The sequence below is a fragment of the Canis aureus genome, chromosome 4 (assembly GCF_053574225.1).
Source record: "Canis aureus isolate CA01 chromosome 4, VMU_Caureus_v.1.0, whole genome shotgun sequence".
NCBI classification, from domain to species: Eukaryota; Metazoa; Chordata; class Mammalia; order Carnivora; family Canidae; genus Canis; species Canis aureus.
Window position 1 is genome coordinate 33,166,295 of NC_135614.1, and position 12,708 is coordinate 33,179,002.

General features: G+C 37.0%; 1 protein-coding gene and 2 long non-coding RNA genes across 14 annotated transcripts in view; 2 read left to right on the top strand and 1 right to left on the bottom strand.

The window, feature by feature from the left end:
- The window catches only part of LOC144312473 (uncharacterized), a 66,781-nt gene extending 65,130 nt beyond the window's left edge, over positions 1 to 1,651 (bottom strand). For all 4 annotated transcript variants that reach the window (XR_013377961.1, XR_013377959.1, XR_013377958.1 and 1 more), the window contains exon 1: positions 1,508 to 1,651. This is a non-coding gene — a long non-coding RNA (uncharacterized LOC144312473). The remainder of the gene's footprint in view (positions 1 to 1,507) is intronic.
- NRG3 (neuregulin 3) overlaps positions 1 to 12,708 on the top strand; it is a 1,055,421-nt gene that overhangs the window by 851,600 nt on the left and 191,113 nt on the right. The gene's annotated exons all lie outside the window — the stretch shown is intronic.
- LOC144312475 (uncharacterized) overlaps positions 1,641 to 12,708 on the top strand; it is a 47,425-nt gene continuing 36,357 nt past the window's right edge. Inside the window, exon 1 of one of the 2 annotated variants that reach the window (XR_013377964.1) lies at positions 1,641 to 1,875. This is a non-coding gene — a long non-coding RNA (uncharacterized LOC144312475). The remainder of the gene's footprint in view (positions 1,876 to 12,708) is intronic. The other variant, XR_013377965.1, reaches the window with a different exon arrangement.

Consider the following 12,708-nt stretch of genomic DNA (forward strand, 5'->3'; position numbering starts at 1 on the left):
GCCAGAGGTTCTGAATTTCACAGGTCCCCGGTGGTGACAGTGCCACATAATCACTCGTTGAGCAGACAGTCTCGGAGTCCTTACACGTGTTTGGTGGGTAGTTAATGAGCTCACACCCTATTTAGATGATTGCATTGACTGGCAGAAATTAGCAGACATTCCATTCACGTCATGTATTCTCCACGCTAAGCTCTGCGTTCCTTTTGCAACACCTCTTCCTTGTAGGTGAAGACAAAGGAATATTACTTCTGTGCCGCATTCTCTGTGAACGTTCCCTGGCTCACCTCCCTTCCAAAACAGCACATCCTTTCATTCAGTGCACTCCTAGGTGCGGGGCATGTACCTAAGTTTAATGATTATCCTTTTCTTTTGTATTTTTTTCCTCTATTTTACATTCTTGATGATAATAGAGCATCATGAGGGAACTCTATATTCAGTTCCCAACACCTCGTGCCGTCTTGGCAGATGCTAGATGCTCAAAAAGCTCAGGAGGCCAAGAGTATACAGTAAAACAAGCAGCATCAGTTGGATGCAGACCAACTTGAGTTTGAATTCTTGCTCCCCTGCAATCAATCGAGAGTTAAACAAGTAGCTTAGCTTTTCTTCACCTATAAAAATTAAGATGTTTCACCTGACTCTATAAAGCTGCTGTGAGGATTATACAATAATATCTGTGTGGCATGTTGCTCCAGCCCCTGAGGGAGTAGCCAGGAAACGTTAATATCGTGGTTTATTATTATTACTAACATTACTGGATTTTTTTGAGAATTACCTCAAATAATATAAAATATTAGAATGCAGTTCTTTCCCTTCTATTTTAGAGTGGATGAATTCATGGTATATTGATTTTCCTGTAGTCTTATAGCATTCAGTTTTGTTATTGGGACTCTCAAATGTTCATAGAATAAGGTCTATCTAAATAAATGTAAAACGAAATGTACAATATAGCCTATTATCATTCATTTCACATGTTAGGCCCTTGAAAGATGCTTTTGAACTAGGTCATGAGAAAACTTCCTTCAAGCAATACTTCTTACGTTTAAACAACTTCGTGACCAAGAGGGTTTGGAGTTCCCAAGGTCAATCATTTGCTAACATACTTAATTTGCAAACTGGGATACATCATTTGCTGTGGCTCTCGTGTTCCTTTTCACTGCTGTTTTTATACCCCAATCCCCTCTGATCCATCTGGCCAAGAACTTGCCTGAGATGTTCTCTCCCTCCTGGTGCCTCACTCTTTACAGCAGAGATAAATGGATTAAGAACATGAAATAATTGAAGCACATCAAGTGGAGAAGACAATCACTTTCCATAGAGCTGCCTGCATTGATTGCAATTTGAATGCATGATGACTTCTTTCCCGGGAGTGTGAAGAAGAAATCGTTCATAAAACACCCAGGAAGTCTCTCAAGGAAACTAATTAATGGCATTATTATCTTAAGCACAGCAAAGATTATTGAAAAGTTTCCTGTGACTCAAAATACTTTAGAAAACAAATTATGATTACCTTGGATACTGCGCCTTAATGAATCTTCTACTGATTTCCTGTATGTTTACAGAGAGGTTTCGGGCTTTATTTTCAACTATTTACACAGCATTTGGAGAAGAGGGCTTCGTAGGCACTGGAAAGAGAAAGTCATTTTCTGCAATTGCGTGTCATAAAGAACCAAGAACTTGGAACGCAGGGGAAAAAAATAGAGTCCCATTTCCATGTCCTGCCGTACTTGTAGCATTTCCCTAGAATATATAAACTAGAAGTTAGTGAGCTGAATGGAAGGGTGATGAGCATATCCAGGTGTGCTAGGCTACGCCACAGTTTTTACGACAGCGGTTACACCAATCGACATTTCACTTGCTTTGTGTCCTTAACAACAGGTTGGTATTTTGTACTTTTCAATTTTGCCACCTTTACATAGACGCATGTATCTTTTCTTGGACATAATTTAAAATTCCTTCACCATATTTTTTTATGTGTTATGACCATTTGGACCCCCACCCCACCCCTCTATCAGTGCTTCTCAAACCTTGTGCCCAACTTTCTCTTTGGTTGCCAGCCTTTTCCACATTGATCAAGAATACTTCTTTATATTTTCAGAATACTTGCTCTGTGTGTATGTGGAGTGTGTGTGTGTTGGGAACATCTTCCCCCTCTACAATTTGTACTTTCACTTGGTTTATGATGCTTTTTGATGAATCAATATTAATTCTGGATTTTAGTGTAAATTTTACCTATGTTTAGTTTCTTTAATTTATTTGTGTGTGTGTGTCTCATCTAAGAAATGAATCTCTACCATGAATTTCTTTTTTTTTTTAACATTTTTTTTATTTATTTATGATAGTCATAGAGAGAGAGAGAGAGGCAGAGACACAACAGGCAGAGGGAGAAGCAGGCTCCATGCACCGGGAGCCTGATGTGGGATTCGATCCCGGGTCTCCAGGATCGCGCCCTGGGCCAAAGGCAGGCGCCAAACCGCTGCGCCACCCAGGGATCCCCTGAATTTCTTAAAATATACTCCTATATGACTTCCAAAAATTGTATGTCTTTGTTTTTCACATTTAGATCTTTCATCTATCATGAATTGAATTTTGTTTTACTGGTGTATCAAGCAGATTCAGCTAGGAGACAGACCTCACCAGTTTTGTTTTGTTTTGTTTTGTTTTGTTTTGTTTTTTTGAGTAATTTAATATAAAGAACGGTTAGCAGATGTAAACTATATAGTGTATGTAATTATGTAACTAGAAAGACAACACACACACACACACACACACACACACACACACAAAGCGCCTTGAATTCTTACAGAGGTAGCCACTGCAGGGAGCAGCTATCATAGGTACATTTGGCTGTGTGATTGGGGAAACAGGGAGAGTGACATTAGTGACACATATTAGCACACAGGAGGGGACTCATGTGTTGAAACTCAGGCATCTAAGGAGGGGGTGCATCTCTGTTGGTTCTGAGGTCTCTGAGCTCAGACGAGGGGCACTGGCCAGCTGGAACCATGTTTCTGAGAGTGTGGTGAAGTCTTGCAAGTATGGAAAAACTAGGGACTGTATTTAACTGCTGCTATGGGCAGGCGCTGCCTCTGCCTGTTGACACTCACAGGACCAGAAAGCCAACCAGAAGCCAACAAGAAGCCATAATTTGGAGGAGCTGCTACAAAGCCTCCCAAACTTCTCTCTCCATTTCCCCCAGTTTAGTGAGACCATCACACTTGGCTTGGGAGCCACTGTGGTCAGGAACCCATTTCCAGAGCAAAAGCCGGAGGAGTCAAAGGGCTCCCTCACCTCCTTTGATTCCCACTCACTTTTACGCTGTCTGTGATCACAGTTCCACACTGCTGGGTTCCCAGCATCTGCAGACTTATTGCTAGTTGTATACAGTTCCCAGCATCTGCAAAGAGTTATTGCTAGTTGTATACAACAAGGAGGGTGGGTCAGTCCATTAGTCTAACACTCTGAAAGCCAAGGGGCTTACATCTTTGTTTCTCTTCAGTTTTCATTCCTCTGATAATAAAAATCATTTATAAATCATTGTTGTATTTATTTAGGGGGTGCAATTTCTTGACATATTTTTGTTCTATATTTAAATTTTTACCTTAAAGTGAAATGGCGTGTTTATAGTTTGCTAGCAAGGTTTTGCTGGGGACAAACTTGCTTGTCTAGATGTGTCTCTATTTGCCTCATTCTTAAAAGATCATTTTACTGGATATAAGATTCTAGCCAGGCATCTCCTTTCGTTAGCACAATAAAGATACCCTGATTTCTTCTGACACTGTTATTAGTCTGTTATTTCTTTGTAGGTAAACAGCCTTTTAAACTGATTTTAATATTTTTGTTTCCATTTTTGAAATTCTGGAGTTTCACTGTAATTAATCTTACACACATTTCTTTATTCTCTGCTTGGAATTCTCTGACATCTCAAATCTGTGTTTACTTCATCCTTTCTGGAATTCTCATCCATTATGTCTTCAAATGTTGCACTATTCCATTCCTTTTCTTTTCTCTTTTGGAAACTTTAAATGTGTATCAGATCCTCTTGGTCTTCTGTGTCTCTTAATTATTTTATTTTTTCACTTTTCTCCTGTTATTTGATCTCTGCTGCCTTCTGGAGAGATTATTTATTATTAGTTCAAGTTTACTTTATATCTCTCTAGTTATTTCTAATTGGGTATTTCTACTCAATTTTTATCTTAATGTTTTTTAAATTGAAGCTATTATCTTTTTTTCTGAATCTAGTAGGTTGTATTTTACCATGCCATATGACAGATAGGTACTTTCTAGCTTGACATTTTTCTTTTTCTTAAAACATAGTAAGCTGCATTGAAAACCATATCTGATATAGGGAGAATTTTGGTTTTCACTGTTCATTCTTGTTCTTGGAGACTTATTTTCTTAGGTACCTCATTGTTTGATATTTTGTGCTGGTGATTTTCCTTGAAAATTAATGGTATGTATCTTTTTGAGGCCTTGGAAAAAAATACTTTTCTTCTTCATTTGCCTATCTTAATGCCTGGGAGTATTAAGTGCCTGGAAATTCATAAATACATGTCCTAAGAATCCTTCGGCCACTCAGGTGAATTTGAACTATATGATCTACAAGAAAAGGATTTGAGATTATGACTTTCCTAGGACTTTTATTTTCTCCTTTGCTAATCAGCACCACTGTAGTTTTTCTTGTTATTTCCTGACAGTGGGAATGATATTTTTCTTGTTTTGTTTTTTACCTTTTTCTCAAATTCGTAGCAACTTAGATCTAACTTTCTTACGTGGAGACAGCACTTAAGAGTCCTAATCTTGGGTGGGTCTTGGCTATCCAGGCCAAAGTTCAATTTTGCTGTGATTGGTCAAATTCATTATGGCAGAAGTCGCTTTGGTCTTCTGTTTATCATTTTATATAATCTCCTTTATTAGATACTGGCCTGATAACTTCCTGTTATCATTTCCATTCTTCAGTGCTTCTAAAAAAGGATTTTAAAAAATATATCTCAATTTAATACAAATACTTTACTCTAATATTATCAATGAGAGAGTTGGTCCAAATTGTATAGCTCACAATAACCCCCGAAAGAGAGGTTCCCTAGATAAATTTTCATGTGATAAGGCATCTCCTTTAAGAGCTATACCTTTGTACTTTTGACAAATAAATTATTTTTAGTTGGCATCTCTTGCTATAGATAGCTTTCAACACATTGCTATTTTAATGACTGTGGGTAAATAATTTTGTTAAAATTTCCTTTGAAGCTCTCTATTTATCAGGATGCTTGTATCAACATCTTAGTATGCAAATAGATTTCTTTCCAAACAGATAATAAATATTGTTTTCTTTTCCTCCTTAAACTTTGGCTTTAGGAGATGGCTCCTGTGTTATGTGAAAACTCAAATTGGTGTTTAAATTAACTCTGTAAAGCAGATGAACATGGAAGCACAAGTAATAAGAGTATGATAATAAACTTAGATCATTTAGATCTGTTTTCCTACAGGAGAAGGCCCAGGCCTCATCTATTCTTGAAAGGTTAGCCATTCAGTGTCAGGCATGAGGTTAATGGCAATTTTCAGTTTATATGAGAACCTGCATTCCCCAAGATATTCTAAAGTCAATGTACTTATAGAAATGGTTAGAGTTATTGAAGAGGGTCAGAGTTTTAGCCTCTAAGCCCACTATTATAGCCTGTAGTCATCAACAGCATCCTGTTTAATTTTGTCTTCTTCCATAGGTTGAGACAGATGATGATATTAGAGATGATGTCAAGGGTGAATTTAACAGCACTTAAATAAGCCCAGACAATGGAGTACCTACCTATAGGGTTTTATGAGGAGGGGTTAGTGTAAACTACCTGCTGCTATCTAAGCTAAACTCCGACTGGTGAGTCCTCGAAAAACAAAAAATACTGAATCTTTGCCTTCATGGTTTTACTTTCATTCTACTGGGGAAAGGCAATAAACTAATAGGTAATATATAAAATATAACTAGATTCATGAGCACTATGGATAAAATAACAAGAAACTGCAAGAGGATAACAAATAGGGGTTCCAGCGAAGACTCACATATGTGATGAAATATAGGCCAAGATGCAAGCATGAGACAGAGCAGCAACATGGAGAACCTGGGAAGCTGATGTGAAAAAGAGATGAGCCTGTCCTAGGAATGGCCTGAAGGGAAATGTAGTTGGAGGATGATGAGGGAGAAGCAAATTGGCTTGAAGGAGAGATTTTTCCATTGCTAGGTCCCATAGATCCTTTCAGATCCTGGTATGAAATCTGTTGGAAGGTGCACAGGTATCTGGAGAACAGAAGCAAAAACATCGATAAAAACCTAATAGAGTATGAAAAACAGGGCTGGTCTCCATGGAGATGCATCTGGTGAGCTTATGACTTGAGTGCATTGCTCAAGCAGCTTGGGCCTCATGACCTTCCTCTAAAATTACAGACATTGCTCTGTAATCTCTGAATAAACTTTTAGACTGAAGACTCTGAATTCAGTGAACTGTATGCCAGTGTGCACAGGCCTGTCCCAGTGACTTCTGAGATTGGGTCAAATGTTTTAATATGTTGCTGCTATTGCTAAAGACTTTTATTCTCCAATATGTCATGGATTATCCATCCAGTCAGAATAAGGAGAAAAGCTGGATCCTGGGGAAATTTTTTCATAATCTAATTATTAATAACTTCTTCGGTGATTCTTAAAAACATTTAAAAAATCAAACTTTTGTCATTTGTTTGTTTGCTAGAGAACTATTTATTTTATTTTACAGAAAGACTGGTTGGGTCTTGTTATGTCCTTCAAAAGGCTGGTAGCATCACAGGAAAATATCATATGGGCCCTTCAAGTTGTCATGAGAACCAAGAAGTTTGAGACCTTTTCACAAAGGCTCATTGCCATTTCCTTTTATAAACATGATTTATAAGCATTTCTAATGATGACAGTTAAGGCCTGGAATTCTGCCAGGTTGTCTGAATATTTGAACAAAACACCATTATTTTTTATTTATATAACTTGTATTGGGTTATATAATTGAATCTTTGTTTAGTTTTTTTTTCTATTTTTATAAAAAAATTTGTACTGGAGACCAAAAAAAAAAAAAAAAAAAAAAAATCCTGAGCTTATTCCCACATTACACTTTAGCAAAGGATGGATGATGTCGTGGACAATAGATAGCCTTCTCCTGAGGGACCTAAAATTACTAATAAAAGAATTGCAGCTAAAAGAGGCCCCACTTACATTCAAATCTGATAATTAAGACTCTTCAAAACACTTCTTCCTAGAGAAGGCATTAATTTCAGGCTGTTGTTGCTTCACATTTTGGGGATGGACGTTTTTTGGGGTGGTTGTGTGCCACTGATACTTAAATCCAGAGCCGCTAAAGAGGAGGAAAAAGGAGAATAATTAAGAAATGGCAACTGGAAATCTAGATACAAATGATTAACTGGTAGTCTGATCGGGGTGCTGGAACCAGAGCACAAAACTGGACAAGTTTCATGTTCTTCCCTAGTTGATCATAAGGGTTTCTGATACAGTCTGTGGTAGAAAGATTTAATGCATCAGGTCAAGAACCTCTAAGGCACTATTTGCTTCTAACCTAGTCGGTTCCTACTTGGCATACATTCTAATCATTTCATTTATGAAACATTTCTACTCATTTTCTACATACACTTGAAAGACTCAGACTTCCACTTTACTTCATCCCTTCCCCGCTTTAATTTGATGGAATTTTAGCTCTCCAGAACATTGTTTGCTACCAAGGCCCTAATTGGTTGTTGGACAAAAATGTCAACAGGAGGAAGTCACCATCTCAAAATGAGCTTTAGCCTCTTGTTTTCAAATGTTTGTGATACCTTACAAACCACTTGTAAAGCACATAAAAAGAGAAATGTTACAAAGACAAAACAATGTCTATATATATATATTTTTTTACTTCTTTAGGGTAACATCTTGGCCTATTTATTTTCATTACACTTGATATATAATTACATTTTCAATAACATCAATTTGAACAAATAAAGTTTCAAGCCTCAGTAATGGGAGCTGACAGTTAATTGTGCCTGGAGATTTACTAACATCATCTTAAAACCTTAAACAGGATGAGCAGTGTCTACATAACTAATGCTCAGAGGTTGCCACCCATTCAAGTGACATAATTGAGGATTTGAACACAAATCTGTGCGACTACACTGTAGTTTTCTCTACCTTTGGAACTTGAAGTGTAGTTTAAGGCTAGCAACATCAGTGTTTAATAGAGATGCAGAATCTCGAGGACCACGCCACTCAAACTACATCAGAATCCTTATTTTAACAAGATCCCTGATGAATCCTACACATATTAAAGACTGAGAAGTACTGATTTATATATCAAAATATGCCTCCAAAACGAGGTGGGCTTCTTTTCTTATTTCCTATTTCTTTTCTTTTACGATCGCAAAGACAATCATGTGGCGTACTTTAAACAAATCATCTTTATTTCACAAATTTGTTTTAATTTCTACACAAAAGACATCTAATTTTTTATAGGAATAGTCTGGGATCTCATAGCACTTTTCAGATTCTTTTTCTTTCTTTACTGAAATAATCTCCTCTCTCAGACCATCCTTTTCTTCATGTCCTAACATCCATTACAAGTTTCTTCCAGCAAATGGACTCCGTTTATTATAAGGTGACAATGCAGCTGGTGTCTTCCTGTTTGTATTAGTGATGGAAGAACATTCATGGGCTACTTTAGAGATCCTGCACATACCTTCAATCCATCATTCGCGTACCTTGAGTAATTGCTTTTATACCTACCCTTTGAGCATGATTATATGTGCATGTGTAGTGGGGATAAAAGCACGGTATCAACTGGTTATTTTGAATAAATATATTAGAGTTTCTCTTCATTTTGGTGGTTTCTAATTTGTAAAACACACTTTCTATTTATACCACTGACACTGTATCACAAAGTTAGCTCTGAGTGCTACAAGACCACTTTGGGAGTATTTTACTGAATATCCCAGGAAACAAATATCTGTATTTACTTAAATCCAGTAAAGAAACTGACTCGTTCCACTTTGCCATTATGAATTATTTATTTGGTGGCCCACATGACACTATATAATTAAATATATGTGTGTATGTGTGTGCGTATATATATATTTCTGTTTCAATTTATGATGTTGTTAGGACAATTTAGATGTGTCTTCTTTCACAAATGACTGTATATGTGGTTTTATTTTTTAAGATAATATTTTTTAAGAAAAAATATTTAAATTAATATTTTTAAGAAAATGTTAAAAATTGAACTACTTTCCTTTTCTCAGAAATGCTTTATTAGCTTTTCTGCAGCAAAACCTTCACTTACCTGTGATTAATAAATTACATATGCTTTCATTTAAAAGACTTAAGCCAGAATTTAGAGAACTAAGGTTATCTCAAAATTATCACTTCATCCATTCAATAGATATTTGTTGATTGTTTCAATTTTTTTTAATGTCTGGTCTTGTGATACAATGATAAAAAAATATGGTTCCTGCCCCCATGTCATTGACCAGACTATAGTGAGACAGACATATAAACACTACATTATGACATGGGGAGTAAGTGCTACAGTGATTTCTGCTTCACAGTATAGATACGATTTGGCTTGAGATCTGAGGGATAATGGCAGATAAGTGGGCTTGGTTGTGAAGGCAAGTAGATGAGGAATGATGGTTTATGACTGGAGCAGTAATGAGAAGAAGCAATGGTAGGATGAACAGCAGGACCAGCTGGTTGAGGTCAGTTCAAGATAATATACACCATGCAAAGAAGGAACAAGCCATGGTAAGACATCAAAGAACCTCCGTCCTTAATATTCAGTATTTTTCAGTACTCACCATGTGATGAGCATTGTACTGATTGTATATATAGTCTGTAACTTTATTTTTCAATTTTATATGTGAGGGAGGATAATGGTGAATCTCACAGTGCATTACACAAAATATAATATCTGAGATGTGATCCCAAGATTTGCTATTCCTGATACTTCTTCCTCTTTTTTTTTTTAAAGATTTTTCATCTATTTATTTGAGATAGAGTACATAAGCAGGGGGAGGAGTAGAAGGAGAGGGACAAGCAGACTTCCCACTGAACAGGGACCCCAATGACACAGGGCTCAATCCCAGGGTCTGGGCATCATGACCTGAGCTGAAGGCAGACACCCAACTGACTGAGCCACCCAGGTGTCCCCCCTTCTTTTTAAATATGCAATATATCATTTGTTCAAAGGATACAAATTATAAATATGGAAAATATGACAAAAAAAGCAATAGCTTGTTCTCACCTCCTCAGTATAACAAATTAGGACATTAGTAACACTATGGAGGTCACCTTTGTGCCCCCCTGAACACTAAATGCTCTCCAGGAGTAAGTAATATTCTTAAATCTGTGCCTGTCTCCACAGTATGTCTTTATTTATTTCATTTCATTTCATTTTATTGAACTAAGAACACTTAACATGAGATTTACCCTCAACAAATTTTTAAGTGCATAGTCAGTAGTGTGGATCATGGGTACTATATTGCACAGTCTAGATTTCTAGAATTTACTCATCTTGCATAATGGAACTTTATGCCTGTTGACTAGCACCTCTCCATTTCAGAAACTTACTTAAATAGTATAATACTGAACATGTATTTTGGTGACTTTTAAAAATTCGATCCTGGGATCCCTGGGTGGCGCAGCGGTTTGGCGCCTGACTTTGGCCCAGGGCGCGATCCTGGAGACCCGGGATCAAATCCCACGTCGGGCTCCCGGTGCATGGAGCCTGCTTCTCCCTCTGCCTATGTCTCTGCCTCTTTCTCTCTCTCTCTGTGTGACTATCATAAATAAATAAAAATAAAAAAAAATTAAAAAACAATAAAACTTCAATCCTATATTAATGAGACTTTTCTCTGTTGATGAATGTAGCTGGAGAGAATTTGCTTTCCCAGTCCATATATGTTTTAACCTTATAATGGCTTTTGGGTGTTTCTAAATTATTATTTTTACTGTCAGTGCTATGATAAAATTTTTATCTATGTCTCCACATGCACTTGTGTAAAATATTGACTACATCTAGGATGTTATTTCTGGGTTGTGGGAAATGTTCGTATTTAATTTTAAAAGATAATACTAAATACTTTTTCAAATTGGTTTCACTGATTTACACTCCCACCCCTACCATCTGCTTTCCATGACCTTGTCAATAAGTACTTCTTTAAAAAAATTTGGGCTAATCTCATGGGTTGTAAATGGCATTTCAAAAATCCAATTACTAGGCAGTTGTTTTTTTTTTTTCTTATAACATATTGACTTTTATATTTTCTCTGTGAAAGGCCCAGTTGAGCTTTTACAAGTTTTTCTTATTGATTTATAGGTGGTCTTTTCATATTCTGGATGCTAATTCTTTTGTCAATTGTGTGTATCACAAATTATCTTCCCAGTTTACGGCTTATTTTATTGATTGTTTTTGATAAACAGAAGTTTGTAATTGTACTGTGGTTAGAGTTATTGGGCTCTGTCTCTATTCGATGTGTATTTTGTGTCTTGTTTACGGAAAGTAACCTCAGCTTGAGTTAATGGATATGTTCTGCTCTATTTTCTTTGCAAAGTCTTAAGGATCTGCTTTTTAGATTTAAGTATCAAATCCATTTGGAATTGACTTTCGTGAATGAGTGTGTATTGGAATTCCAACAATGTTTTTCTCTGTGTGGTTATTTTGGAAAAACTTTAGGCATATATATTACATGAGTCCATTTTTGCCTGAGGATGGACTTTCTTAATATTTGATTAAAGACAGATCAGTATGATTCCAGTGAAAGATATTGAGGACTTGAATTAGGAGAGTGGACAGGGAGATATAAAGATATTTTGGAGCCTGGGCACCTCGGTGGTTCTATTTATTTATTTATTTATTTATTTATTTATTTATTTATTTATGATAGTCGGAGATCGAGAGAGAGAGGCAGAGACACAGGCAGAGGGAGAAGCAGGCTCCATGCACCGGGAGCCGACGTGGGATTCGATCCCGGGTCTCCAGGATCGCGCCCTGGGCCAAAGGCAGGCGCCAAACCGCTGCGCCACCCAGGGATCCCCACCTCGGTGGTTCTATTGATTAAGCATCCAACTCTTGATCTCAGCCCAGGTCTTAATCTCAGAGTTGTGAGTTCAAGCCTGGCAAGGAAAGAAAAGAAAGAAAGAAAGAAAGAAAGAAAGAAAGAAAGAAAGAAAGAAAGAAAGAAAGAAAGAAAGAAAGAAAGAAAGAAAGAAAGAAAGAAAAAGAAAGGAAGGAAGGAAGGAAGGAAAGGAAGGAAGGAAGGAAGGAAGGAAGGAAGGAAGGAAGGAAGAAAGAAAGAAAGAAAGAAAGAAAGAAAGAAAGAAAGAAAGAAAGAAAGAGAAAGAAAGAAAGAAAGAAAGAAAGAAAGAAAGAGAAAGAAAGAAAGAAAGAAAGAAAGAAAGAAAGAAAGAAAGAAAGGAGAGAGGGAGGGAGGGAGGAAGGAAGGAAGGAAGGAAGAAAGGAAGGAAGGAAGGAGAAAAAAGGAAGAAAGAAAGAAAGAAAGAAAGAAAGAAAGAAAGAAAGAAAGAAGGAAGGAAGGAAGGAAGGAAGGAAGGAAGGAAGGAAGGAAGGAAGGAAGGAAGGAAGAAAAGAAAAAAGAAATACGTGGGGTGCCTGGGTGGCCCAGTCAGTTAAGCATCTGCCTTTGGCTCAGGTCATGATC